This window comes from Anguilla rostrata, chromosome 2, assembly GCF_018555375.3.
Source record: "Anguilla rostrata isolate EN2019 chromosome 2, ASM1855537v3, whole genome shotgun sequence".
In the NCBI taxonomy this organism is placed as follows: domain Eukaryota; kingdom Metazoa; phylum Chordata; class Actinopteri; order Anguilliformes; family Anguillidae; genus Anguilla; species Anguilla rostrata.
The window spans coordinates 24,251,955-24,265,813 of NC_057934.1; positions in this window are offsets into that span (position 1 = coordinate 24,251,955).

A 13,859-nucleotide genomic window follows, 5' to 3' on the forward strand; every position below is an offset into this window, starting at 1 on the left:
AGCATATTCGTTTTGCTGAGAAACATGAATTGAAGATAACTGAACATAGCCTAATTGTATTTTTAATGTCATACATATAACGTGATTACATGACAGTACAGTCACGGATGGAAATTAAACTCCGTAAACATCTGATAATATATTTTAAAACATAACGGCAGACAGTCAGCTAGCCTTGTTCAGGTTGATGGGCTTTTCCGCACCGGACTGTCAATCAAATTGTAAAAATCACAGAGCGGCTTTTAAACTCTGTGGTTTTGGCTCCAACTCCAAAATGGCCGCGCCCGCCATTGAGCTTCAAAACGTATTTTCGGAGACCCACGGAGAGTCAATGGGTGACGTCACAGTAGCTTTGTCCATATTTTTTACAGTCTCTGGTTGGAATATAAACATGCTTAACATAAGCCGCGTTTCCACCGCAGGAACTTTCCCCAGGAACTAGGAACCTTTTGAGGAACTCAGTGCGTTTCCACCGCAGGGACCAGGGTCTAAATGTTCTGGGGACTTTTTACCCCCCAAAAAGTCCCTGATCGGGGGTAGTACTTTCCAAAAGTACCGGAACTTTTGGGGTGGGGCGCAAGCACGAACATTTCTGATTGGTCGAGTACTCGCACCATTTTATTTCAACCGCCATTTAAAAAAATCTGCAGCCGCAAATCCAATTTATTATTTTCAAAATAATAACTTGAATTCAAACTTTTATGTTATGCAGTGCAGTAGCCTACTTTTGGTTATAGCCTGCCAACATCTACAGATGAGAAATTAAGATTGAGGATTATAACGTGTGCTCTTCTTTTCTTGCTTTATCATTAAGTCTGTTTTGTAAAATATTAAGCATTCGTGCTGGGACAGCATATTATGTACCAAAACATTCAAAACGGTTTAATTCGGTTGCTGAATATTTTCATCCGGATTTTCTTTGTTAGCCCGTTATAACTGATTCAAAACGCTTGGCACTGTAAGTGAGGTATGTGGTATTTCTGCGTAATTTACATTGGGATACAGTAAAAGCAAACAGGAAAGAAATCACCTTCCGCACATTTCGTCAGGGTAAAATCAGGTTAATTCTAGTAATCGTCCCTTTTGCTTTTTCAAACTGCCATAATTTTACTCTGCGATTCTTCAATTCCACAAAAAGATCAGGAAGTCTAGACATGCATAGGTGCATGGTTCGCATCTGGAGGGCACACTTCCAATATTTAGTTGCTCCGCTAGCAGTAACTTTAAAGGTTGAAAGCAAACGCTGGCTGTACCACTGCGATATTAATTTAAATTTTCACTCTATTTTTCAGAGTTTTCATTCTATTTATTCTTTTCATTTTGCGATTATATGGAAATGACGATGAGAATCAAATTAATCAATTCAACAGCAAATTGTTTAGGACATGTAAATGTTTTCTGCTATGAATATTGTACCAGTTACGAATGTGAATGCATTCTGTCGCCTCAGATGTCAAGACATGAAAGTGAATGTTTGCATAAAAACATAACTAATTAATGTGTTTGAGAGGATATAAAACAGTTACAATATGTACATTGCCCTGTTATATCCTGTTTGTTGAATAACAATGGTCATTGTCGAACTACCAACGAGAGTTTTGCTTGACAATGGTAAAATAATATGTCCAAACGGCCGCGGATAAAAATCAATAAATAATAAAGTAACCATATATAGTCATTGTTGGTAAACCCGTTGTATGTGTGGAATAAACCCCTCCAGGCTGTCCCGTTATTGAAAAATAATGTGGTAGTATGGAGTTACAGAAGAAATCATACGACAGATGGACAGACGACAATGTCGCTTTTTCATACGTCAGCGGACTAATTTGCTTAATTTTTGCGGGTCTTTAGACCGCGGTGGAACCGCAGACAACAATGGGCTGAAGGAACCTTTTAGTTCCTTGAAAAGTATTTCCTGGGACTAAAAGTTCTGGGTACTTTGAGTGGAAACGCGGCTATATAGGCTGTATGTGTCTGTAAACTCGATAGCAGACTTGTAGAACTTCACACACTCCAAACTGCTTTATTCACCCAGTGGTGGTATACAGATGTGGCACTGTGTGCACATCGTACATCATCGCCTGTAATTTGAAGTGACAGCACAACAAGTCTACATCCCCCCTCTTCTAGATGTGACACCAAAGCCGCGTTTCCACCAAAATTACCCGGAACTTTAGTCCCAGGAACTATTTTTCAAGGAACTAAAAGGTTCCTTCAGCACATGGTTGTCTGCGTTTCCACCGCGGTCTAAAGTCCCGTGAAGATTAGGCAAATTAGCCCACTGACGTATGAAAAAACGACGTTGTCGTCGGTCCATCTGTCCTATGATTTCTTCTGTAACCCCATACTACCACCGAAGTAGCCTACATTATTTTCTAATAACCGGGACAGCCCGGAGGGGTTTATTCCACTTATACAACGGGTTACCAACAATGACTATATATGGTTACTTTTGTATTTATTGATTTTTATCGATTTTATCACCTGGAATTGAAATATTCTTCTGCAGCCGTTTGGGCATATTTTACCGTTGTCAAGCAAAACTGTCGTTGGTAGTTGAACTTGGACCGTTATGCAACAAATAGGATATAACAGACCAATAGTCCGATTGTAACTGTTTTATATATCCTCTCAAACACATTCATTATGTTTTTATGCGAACATTCACTTTCATGTCTTGACATCCGAGGCGACAGAATGCATTCACGTTTCCAATATAACTGGCAACAACAGCAGAAAACATGCACACGTTGTAAACAATTTGCTATTTGATTACTTTCTCATCGTCAATTCCATATAGGCTAATCGCAAAATAACAAGAATAGAACGAAAACTCGGACTTGCGTGAAAATTTAAATTAGCAGTGGTACAGCCACCGTTTGCTTTCCTTCGAAGTTACTGCTAGCCGAGCAGCGAAGTGTGCCCTCCAGATGCGAACCATGCACCATAAATTAGTCCATAGTCTTCCTGGTCTTTTTGTGGAATTGAAGAATGGCAGAGTAAAATTACGGCAGTCTGAAAAAGCAAAAGGGACGATTACTAGAATTAACCTGTTATTTTACCCTGACAAAAAGTGCGGAAGGTGATTTCCAGTTTGCTTTTACTGTATCACCAATGTGAATTACGCAGAACTACCGCATACCTCATATAACTGTATCAAACATTTTGAGTCAATTACAACGGGCTAACAAAGAAAATCCGGAAGAAAATATTCAGCAACCGAATTAATCCGTTTGAATGTTTTGGTACGTAATATGCTGTCCCAGCACGAATGCTTAGCATTTTATAAAACGAATACTAAAGCAAGAAAAGAACAGAAGAGCACACATTATAATTCCAAGACGTTGGCCAGCTAACCAAAACTAGGCTACTGCGCCACATAACATACTAGTTTGATTTGAAGTTATTATGAAAATAAATTGTTTTGCGGCTGCATATTTTTAAACATGGCGGTTGAAATAAAAGACTGCAAGTAGTCGACCAATCAGAAATTTTCAGCGCTTGCGCCCCACCCCAAAGGTTCCTGTACTTTTGGAAAGTACTACCCCCCGAGCAGGAACTTTTTTGGGGGTAAAATAAAGCCCCCGGAACTAAATTTAGACCCTAGTTCCTGCGGTGGAATCGCACTGAGTTCCTCAAAAGGTTCCTAGTTCCGGGGTAAAGTTCCTGCGGTGGAAACGCAGCTCAAGAAATTACAGCAACACAAACAACAGCCACATACGTAACTTGAGTGGCACGGATCCCTGAATGCAACAGTATGAATAAGGGTACAGTACATAACTGGAAACTGACAACACTCACACAAGAAGAAAATGAGATGGCACAGATAACGAATAAGGTACAGAATAACAAAAGAAGGAAAGTCAGTAAGCAATCGCTGGAAGAATAATGTTTTTCAAGGTGCACACATTAGTTTTATCTGTCACAGGGGCTCAGTTGTGATATAATCCTGATAACACTGGTTGGAGTGGCTGACTCTTCCTAAGCAAGTCACCACAGGTTGTCTGCCACATGAATCACCTGAGGTGACTGCTGGTGTGACGATGGGCGGTATGGGTAGTGGGGTGCTATTGGGGACAGTTTCTGGATCAGGTGCTGCTGAGGTGGGCATTTGTGGTAGGTCATCCTATGCTGGCCGGTGGGGGTTCATCAACTCGGAGGAGGTGTCGGCGATTCCTGATGTACCTGGTTTCTTGGGATGTTATTATGTAGCTGTTAGGCTGAAGGGCTGGGCTCTCTACTCTTGCTAACCTGTCAAAACCACGTGCAGTCTGCAGCCTGACGGTTTGACCTGGTCTAAATGCAGGGAGGCGCCGGGCATTGCGGTCATGATATGCTTTCCCCCTCACTCTCCTTTTTGTGATAGTGGTTGTCACTTCAGTGTGAATGGTAGGCTAGAGCATGGCTTTGGTTACTGGTAGAAATGTTCTGGTCCATCTGGACAGAAGTCGCTGGGCGGGAGAGGGGAGTCCATCACTGGGAATGTTGTGAGCGTGGAGGAGGGCAGCTTGGATGTCCGTGCCGTCACCGTAGCACTTTTCCAGGAGTTGCTTTACGGATCTTACAGCACACTCAGCAAGCCCATTCGATTGCGGGATATGAGGACTACTACTCATGTGTCTAAAGTCCCGTGTGTGCAAAGTCTGAAAAGTCCTTACCAGTGAACTGGGTCCTAATTTCAGTCGTGAGGGTGTGGGGAACATCATGTGTTGAGAAGTGTTGCTTCAGCTTTGCGATTACTGTGGTGCTTTTCATATCAGGGAGGTAGTTCAGCTCAAACCAGCCTGAGTAAGAGTCAACAAGCACTAAATGCATTTTGGCATGTCATTCAAATATGTCAGCTGCAGTGAATGACCATGGTAGGTCTGGGATTTCATGGAGGTGCAGTGGTTCCTTTGTGTGGTGAGGTGTAAGAGTGTTGCAGGCAGCACAACGAGACAACTCCCTCTCAATATCTGTGTACATGGAGGTCCAGCTCTGTGTTTAGTGGCTTCGATACCGGGATGGCCCTGGTGCAGCTGGCCAACATAGAACTTTTGCAGTGCAGAGGGTATTATTAGCCTTTGTAAGGAATTAGATTTAGTCGCAGGGAGGAAAACATGTCTATTTGACTCCATTAACTTCACATCCTGTAAAGTGAAGATGTATGTGAATACGGGTTCGTGTATACGTGCATTGGCAGGTCTGAAAAAGGAAAAAACAGTTTATGATGACACAATATGACCATTGGCAATAACCGAAGATATGCAGTTTCAATGATGGAAAAGGTGAACATTTTATTTTACAAAGTAAGACAAAAGACCGCTATAAAAAGAAAAGGAACACAAAGTGAGTATTGATGAATGCCCAAATATTCTGTACAGCAAAGACTATGGTACCAGGGAAACTGTCAAGCAGATTCTCCCCGAATGTTTCTTTGGACTTCCCTTAAATCCAATCCTGAGAAAGCCTTCCACACCCCACAGCTCCCTTGGTTTGCCCAAATAAGGTCTGGACACGAATAGCCTGGTAACATCTGCCCCACTAAGAAACCCCCCCTACTCCTCCAGGAAGAGAGAAACTGCACTTCCCCCCTCCTCTGTAGACACAGGAGAAGTATCAAAATCCAGTGACAGTAATAAGATACTTTGTACGATGGCACGCGATCCTATGATTTTACCTATCAATTCTCCAAATACTTCTCTATGGGAGTCCATGGTGGTGACCCATCTGTGACCCAGACACTTATGTAGGCATACCTAAATATACTATGCTTTACATACTTGTGATCATACATATACCATCTCATACCCGTTCAGTGTACTTGTCTATGTATGTTATTATTCACAGTCCCCCACATGTATCATATCATCCTTAGTTGCATGCAAATACATACGACGCATTCTTAAGCCGCGTTTCCACCAAAATTACCCGGAACTTTCAGTCCCAGGAACTACTTTACCAAGAACTAAAAGGTTCCTTCAGCAAAATGGTTGTCTGCGTTTCCACCGGGGTCTAAAGTACCGCGAAGATTAGGCAAATTAGCCCACTGACGTTGTCGTCGGTCCATCTGTCATATGATTTCTTCTGTAACCCCATACTACCACCGAAGTAGCCTACATTATTTTCTAATAACCGGGACAGCCCGGAGGGGTTTATTCCACTTATATACAACGGGTTACCAACAATGACTATATATGGTTACTTTTGTATTTATTGATTTTCATATATCCTCTCAAACACATTCATTAACAGCAGAAAACATGCACACATTGTAAACAATTTGCTGTTTTATTACTTTCTCGTCGTCAATTCCATATAGGCTAATCGCAAAATGACAAGAATAGAACGAAAACTCGGACTTGCGTGAAAATGTAAATTAGTAGTGGTACAGCCACCGTTTGCTTTCCTTCGAAGTTACTGCTAGCCGAGCAGCGAAGTGTGCCCTCCAGATGCGAACCATGCACCATAAATGAGTCCATAGTCTTCCTGGTCTTTTCGTGGAATTGAAAAATGGCAGTAAAATTGAGTAAAATTACGGCAGTCTGAAAAAGCTAAAGGGAAGATTACTAGAATTAACCTGTTATTTTACCCGGATAAAAAGTGCGGAAGGTGATTTCCAGTTTGCTTGTACTGTATCACCAATGTTAATTATGCAGAACTACCGCATACCTCACATAACTGTATCAAACGTTTTGAGTCAATTACAACGGGCTAACAAAGAAAATCCGGAAGAAAATATTCAGCAACCGAATTAATCCGTTTGAATGTTTTGGTAGCCTACGTAATATGCTGTCCCAGCACAAATGCTTAGCATTTTATAAAACGAATACTAAAGCAAGAAAAGAACCGAAGAGCACACGTTATAATTCCAAGACGTTGACAGGCTATAACCAAAAGTAGGCTACTGCGCCGCATAACATACAAGTTTGATTTGAAGTTATTATGAAAATAAATTGGTTTGCCGCTGCATATTTTCAAACATGGCGGGTAATGGCGGAAAATAAATACAACACAAATGCTACGAGTACTCGACCAATCAGAAATGTTCAGCGCTGCAAGCTCCACCCAAAAGGTTCCTGTACTTTCGGAAAGTACTACCCCCCGAGCAGGAACGTTTTGGGGGGTAAAACAAAGCCCCCAGAACTAAATTTAGACCCTAGTTCCTGCGGTGGAAACGCACTGAGTTCTTCAAAAGGTTCCTAGTTCCGGGGTATAGTTCCTGCGGTGGAAACGCGGCTTTATAGTCTATGGTAGTAGTTTTGTCTTACCCAGGAGAGCCTGGGCCATTGTCCATGGATTGCAGAGCAGCAGTTTATGGCCCCCAATTGAAGTTCTTCTTGACCCTCCACCTGGTATGGCCACAGCTCCAAGAGGGTAATGTTCTGTCATCTGATTCCTCCAACTCTTCCAGGAGGATAAGCCATTTGAAGATTGCTTCCCCTCAATAAACGGGGCCGCAAAAGACAGTCCCAAGCAGCTTTCAGCTGCTCTCCCCAACCTGGGGCATTTTATGGCTCCACTCAGCTCCACTAATGTACGGCAGTGGAATTTTTACAACTCCACCAGTGTGCGCGGCATGGAAGAATATGGCCCGTTGTGAAGGGACAACAGAGTTGATTGGGAAAATTGAAATTTTACCTTACACCTTTGTCCATGGAGCAGGAGTCCATCCTGAACAGTCATCTCTTCCCTCATTGAAAAGAAAAGACGCAGATCATGGGGCAATTCCCTCGAGGTGTTTGGCCAACCACGCAGAATAACGTCAGAGAGCTGTTGACATATAACATCCCTCTCCACAGCATTTCTCAGTTCATCTGTGCGATATGAGGAGAGCACTTGTACAGTCATGACTTCCCAGAGGTCATCAGTAAGCGGGGGCTCAGTCAGCGGTAGGTGTGCACGTGATAACGCATCGGCAACAAAAAGTTCCTTACCGCGTTTGTAAATCATATCCAAGTTGTAGCTATGTAACTTCAACATCGTACCCTGTAGGCGGAGCTACGCAGTGTGAAGCAGTTTCCACAGAATTGTTGTTAAGGGCTGGTGGTCAGTTTCAGCTGTGACGGGACATCCATAGATGAAATCATGGAACTTCTTGGTTGCAAAGACTAGTGCCAACATTTCTTTTTCAATCTGTGCATACCTGGACTCAGTGGGTTTGAGGGCACGTGATGCGAATGCCACAGGTCTCCCTTGCTGGAGACACACCGCACCCAGCCCATGTTGTGAGGCATCTGCTGATATGACCACTGGCTTCGATATGTCAAAAAGCTGTAGGACTGGGGGGTGTGTTACTGCTTGTTTCAGCTTGTTAAATGCCGCATCGTAGGCTTCATGCCAAGTCCACTCCACATCTTGCTGTATCAGTTGCCAGTAACCTCACTGCTGAGGAATGAACTTTGACAGGTAGTTTGTCATACCTAAGAACTGCTGCAGGGTATGTTTGTCCTGCGGTTTCGGCATGTCACAAACTGCTTTTGTTTTTTCAGGGTCAGGCTTGACACCATCAGCTGTTAGCAGGTGGCCGACGTAGTGGACACTACTGATTCTGAATTTGCATTTATCGAGGTTGAGCTTCAAGTTGATGGCACAAATTCTGTTCAATACCCGTCTTAGACGATCATCATGTTCTTGCTGTGTACGTCCCCAGATTAAAATATTGTCTACTACGATCTCGCAGGGTTGTCCAGCGAACAGTTGCTCCATCACATTTTGGAACACCTCGCTGCCTGTGCAGCTGCCATATGGCATTCTGAGGAACTTATAGCAGCCATAGGGTGACATGAAAGTTGTGAGCTTTGAGGAAGCGTCATCAAGGGGGATCTGCAAAAAGCCGCATTTGACAGCCAAAATACTGAAAACTTTAGCACCAGGCATGTCTGCAATGATTTGTTCGATAGATTTCAGGGGGTGATGTGGTCTGAGAAGGGCCTTGTTCAGGTGCACTGGGTCGATGCAAATTTGCACAGTTCCATCTTTTTTCTTGGCTGCAACCATGGCGGACACCCATCCTGGGGCTTCAGTTTCTGGTGTTATGACACCAAGTGCAGTCATTCGATCAAGCTCTGCCTTAACCTTTTCTTTCATGGCTATTGGAACCTTGCGGGGAGCACATACTGCAGGGGCGACAGTGTCATCTAGCCTCATGTGGCATATGACTGGCAATTTACCTATAGTATTGCTATCAAAGAGGTCTGAGTGGGTAAATCAATTGGGTCACAATAAAAAGTATCATCCAGAGCACTGTCTGGTTGCGTATTCAATTCGTTCACTCAATCTGGCTGTCTTTTTCTGCATTGACTGGGGGCTTTGGCACTAGCTGTGGCCTGTGCTGGTGTGGATCTGCAGCAATTAGCAAAATTATTAAATTTGCCACAATTATTGCACTTGTTTGTTGAATGCATAGCATTTACTACGGTCAGGAACGTGTTGTCCATTGCAGTTGCCACAGCAAGTTTTCTGAATAGCACACACATCCGCTTCTTTTTTTAACTCCTTGGAGCTCTTTTCTAACTGTTCATGGAGCATACAAGTGCTAATCGCCAATTCGAGGGTGAGATTCTTTTTGCGGAGTAGCAGCTTGCGCACAATATCACTTTCTATGCCACACACTATGCAATCCCTTATCAATTTGTTGCGGAGTGCGCCAAAATCACATTTCATCGCCAGTATTTTCAAAGTGGAGACGTAAGCTTGTACCGACTCACCAGGCTTTTGAATAGCGGTTTTGAAAGCATGCCTGTCCATAATGACGTTTTTTGCAGGCAAGCATAAGTCAGCAAACTTTTTCAGTAGAACCTCCGGATCTTCGTGACTTTCTCCATCTTAGTTGATGAATGATTTGGATTTTTCAACAGCCTCAGGGCCGGCGAGGTTTTGGAGCGTGTAGGCTTGAACTTTCTTTGATTTATCCGACAGCCCCGCATTGCAATAGATTCTCTATTCCTTGTCAAATTTCCACCAGTTATCGGCAACGTTGTCATCAAAAACTAAGTGGTCAATGCGACGAAGCCCTTGAGCCATTATTATCCCACTTCTGACATCATGTACGTGTCTGTAAACTTGATAGCAGACTTGTAGAAGTTCACTCACTCCAAACAGCTTTATTCACCCAGTGGTGGTATACATTCTGACCAACCAGTTGCACCATGTGCACGTCATACATCATCGCCTGTAATTTAAAGTGACAGCACCACAAGTCTATTGTGGTTGGGTGGGCGTGGTTTTGCGTTGGCTGCAGAGAGAGAGTGGCAGCTCTCGGACTCTGTGCCACAGCTGTTGGGGATTGCTAATCAGCACCGATGTTTAGTTGTTTGATTGATTAACAATGTTCTGATTACCTTGACAGTGACCCTGGGTGCTTAAAAGGCGGTCTCCGGAGGCAGATGGGGGCTGGCTGGAGACGAAGAAACTGCTGCGCTGAAAAATCCGTTTGATTGTGTGTGTTTATCGAAACCGAAAGCCATGTGTCGGCTGTAAAATGAAAAGACGCATTTTCGTTCCACAAAATCTGGTCTCTCTCTCTCTCTCTCTCTCTCTCTCTCTGTCCTACCAAGCGGTGGCACTCACTACATCTACATAGGCTATTCCCTTTAACCTCTCTACAGTGCATGCTTTGCAAACATTTCACAATTTACAAAATGCATAGCATAACATATTTTACAGATCATCTCTGTCCTTTCACAATGTATTATTATTATTTTCACAAGGCATAAAGGAGCAGTCCAGCAGTCTTCTGTAAACATTTTCTTTGTATGTATACTGGAAATGTGTATGTGTGTGTGGGCTTTTGTTAGAGCAGAGATCCACCTACACCCTTGTGCCCATGTGCCTATATGTCTTACAATTTTTTTTTCCAAAAGTCTAGTTTAAAAGTTTAGTTTAGTTTAGTCTTTGTGGTGGCCATGACAGGCGGCCACTACGCGAGTAGACGGCATGGCCTGTTGTACATACGTATTTTCCTGGTGTCAAATGCTGTCCTTGCGCCGGTGCACCCGGGATGTGAGGAGGTTCCCCTTTTCCTGCTTCGCCCTGACTTGAGACAGTCCTTGTCTCGACTGAGGCTGTCTCTCCAGTGACATGACCCTGGTCAGGATTGCTCTGCTCTGGCATTCCCAACTGCTGTGTTTGGGCTGAGCGCTCTGCAACACGCAGATCCACATGGTTGTGTCTGTAAAGTGTGCCGTTAACATCCACCACGTATGAACGAGGAGCGGCTTTCTGAAGGCATTGGCCCAGTCGCTACCGTCCTGTGCAATCACCTGGAAGAGGCCTCATTCTTATATGATCTCCAACATTCAGCTCCGGGATGTCCCTGCCAGAGGTGTTGTAGATTGATTTCGCAATCCCCCGTTTCCACCGCAACTTCTCTGTCACTCCGTCCACTACATGTGGTAGAAGCAAACTGTCTGCGACCGGCAGTGAAGTTTTGAGCCTGCATGACATTAAGCATTGGGCTGGGCTGCTGTCTAACCGACTCGGCTTTCCCATTTGATTTTGGATGTCGGGGTGAGGACATGGGTAAATCCCCAGCTCGCTGCAAATCTCCCGAATTGTTCACAAGCAAATTGCAGGCCATTGTCAGTGATCACTCTGTCTGGCTGTCCATAACGCGCAAACTGGGCTTTGCAGCTTGTGATGAGCATGTCAGGTGATAGATCTGGCATATTCCTGCACTGCCAATGGGGTGTCCTCCTTGACATCAGGCCTCCCACCGAGGATCACAGATTTTAGCTCTTGAAGTACATCATCCGTTTCTGTGTGCTGCGCAATTTGGCGGAATCTGAAGGCTGTAACATCCAGGTGCTGTGCTTGGTCCAGCTGTGAGTACTCAGTCTGAGTGCTGTCTACGGTACACACCGCATGTTGCACACATGGGCTGTCAGATCCGTGGCACGGTGGAGTAGCCCTGCTTAAAGTGTCACTGCCGTACATTTCGGGCCTTGGCTTGTACACAACATTGAGATTGTAACTTTGCAGCTGCAGCAACATGCCCTGGAGACATTTTGGTGCGCTCAGGAGGGGCTTTTTGAAGATAGCGATTAACAGTTTGTGGTCCATTTCTGCGGTGACTGATTCCCTGCTATATAAGTATTGGTGGAATCTCTGGCAGGCGAAAACTATGCTCGAGCACTCTCTCAATTTGGGCGTAGTTTTGCTCTGTCTGTGTCAGTGCTCTCGAGGCAAAAGCCACGGGCTGCCCCCCTTGCAACAAGCAGCACCCCAGTCCGGTCTTGCTAGCATTGCTCTGGATCGTAACAGGCTTTGTGATGTCATAATATTTCAGAACAGGTGTGCTAGAGACCATCTGCTTTATTTCACGCACTGCATCATCATGTTTGGGCAACCAATGCCATTCAGTGTCCTTATCCAGGAGCCTGCGGAGTGGCTCACAGATCTCTGAAAGCTTTGGCAGGAATTTTGCAAGGTATGTTAACTCAATGAAGCGTTGCACAGCTTTCACATCCGTGGGTGTTGGCATCTCCAACACAGCCTGTGTTTTCTCTGGGTCGATTTTCAGTCCTTCCGAGGACAGATTGTGACCATGGAAATGCACAGCTTTGAGCATGAACTGTACGAGAAGTCGAAGGAAGTTCAGACAGCCTCGCTGAGACGGCTAATGGGTAATGAGTGCAATCATATTTACATGCACAGCCTCACATTGACCGAGGAACAAAAGAAAGACCCAGTTGCTATCTTGAATGCTTTGGGGGGTTACTTCAAGCCGGCGAAAAATGTTATCTGTGAGAGATACATATTCGGGTGTTGCAAACAAGAAACTGATGAACCAATTGACAGTTTTCTGACGAGGCTAAGGGAAAGAGCATCATCATGTGAGTACCGAGAGCTTAAGGATGAACTGATTTGAGACAGGCTCGTACTAGGTGTTGCAAGTGAGGACACCAGACGGCACTTGCTGCGCGAACGAGACCTGACTTTACCTGCGGCAGTCGAAATCTGTCGGCTTGCAGAACTGACAGAGAAATGCATGAGAATCATTGAGGGCCCAATGAAACCTGTGTCTAATTTTCATTACATCATTCATCAACATGATTTTGGGATGATTTCACTGTTTAACAGATTTAAAAGCCTATACAAGATCTGCTAGATGTGAAATGAACCATAACAAAATGCTACAAGTATTTGTTGAATTGGCTTCACAGATGTGTTTCGTTAGGCAGCTGTATTCATTTGTGTCGTTAGTGAATGCAGAAGAGAGCTACTGATGTCTATTCTTGATTCTAGACTTTGCAATTGCCTTTGGAGATTGTGCTTGGGGTGTGACAACATGAAGAAGACGGCAGTGTCGATGCAAATTAAACTGGCCGTCTTAAGGCTCAGAAATGAAAATCAATCAATCAGGAACATTGCAAAAACCCTGGGCATGCCCAAATCAACAGTTTGGTTCATCATTAACAAGAAAAAAACAACTGGTGAACTCATTTATGTCAAAAGACCCGGTAGACCGAGGAAGACCACTGTAGTGGATGACCGGAGAATACTCTCTATGGTGAAGAAAACCCCCCTGACAACAGCCCAACAGATCAAAAACACTCTCCTGGATGCAGGTGTAGATGTGTCCAAGTCTACCATTTGCAGAAGACTACACCAGCAGGACTACAGAGGGTACACTACAAGATGCAAACCACTAATAAGCCTGAAGAACAGAACAGAAAGGCGAGATTACAGTTTGCTAAAAAGCACCTAAAAGAGCCCCAAGAGTTCTGGAACAAAGTCTTGTGAACAGATGAGACAAAGATTAATATGTACCTGAGTTATGGAAAGAGGAAAGTGTGGAGAAAAAAAGGAAATGCCCATGATCCAAAGCATAACACTTCATCTGTGAAACATGGTGGAGGGGGTGTTATGGCTTGGGC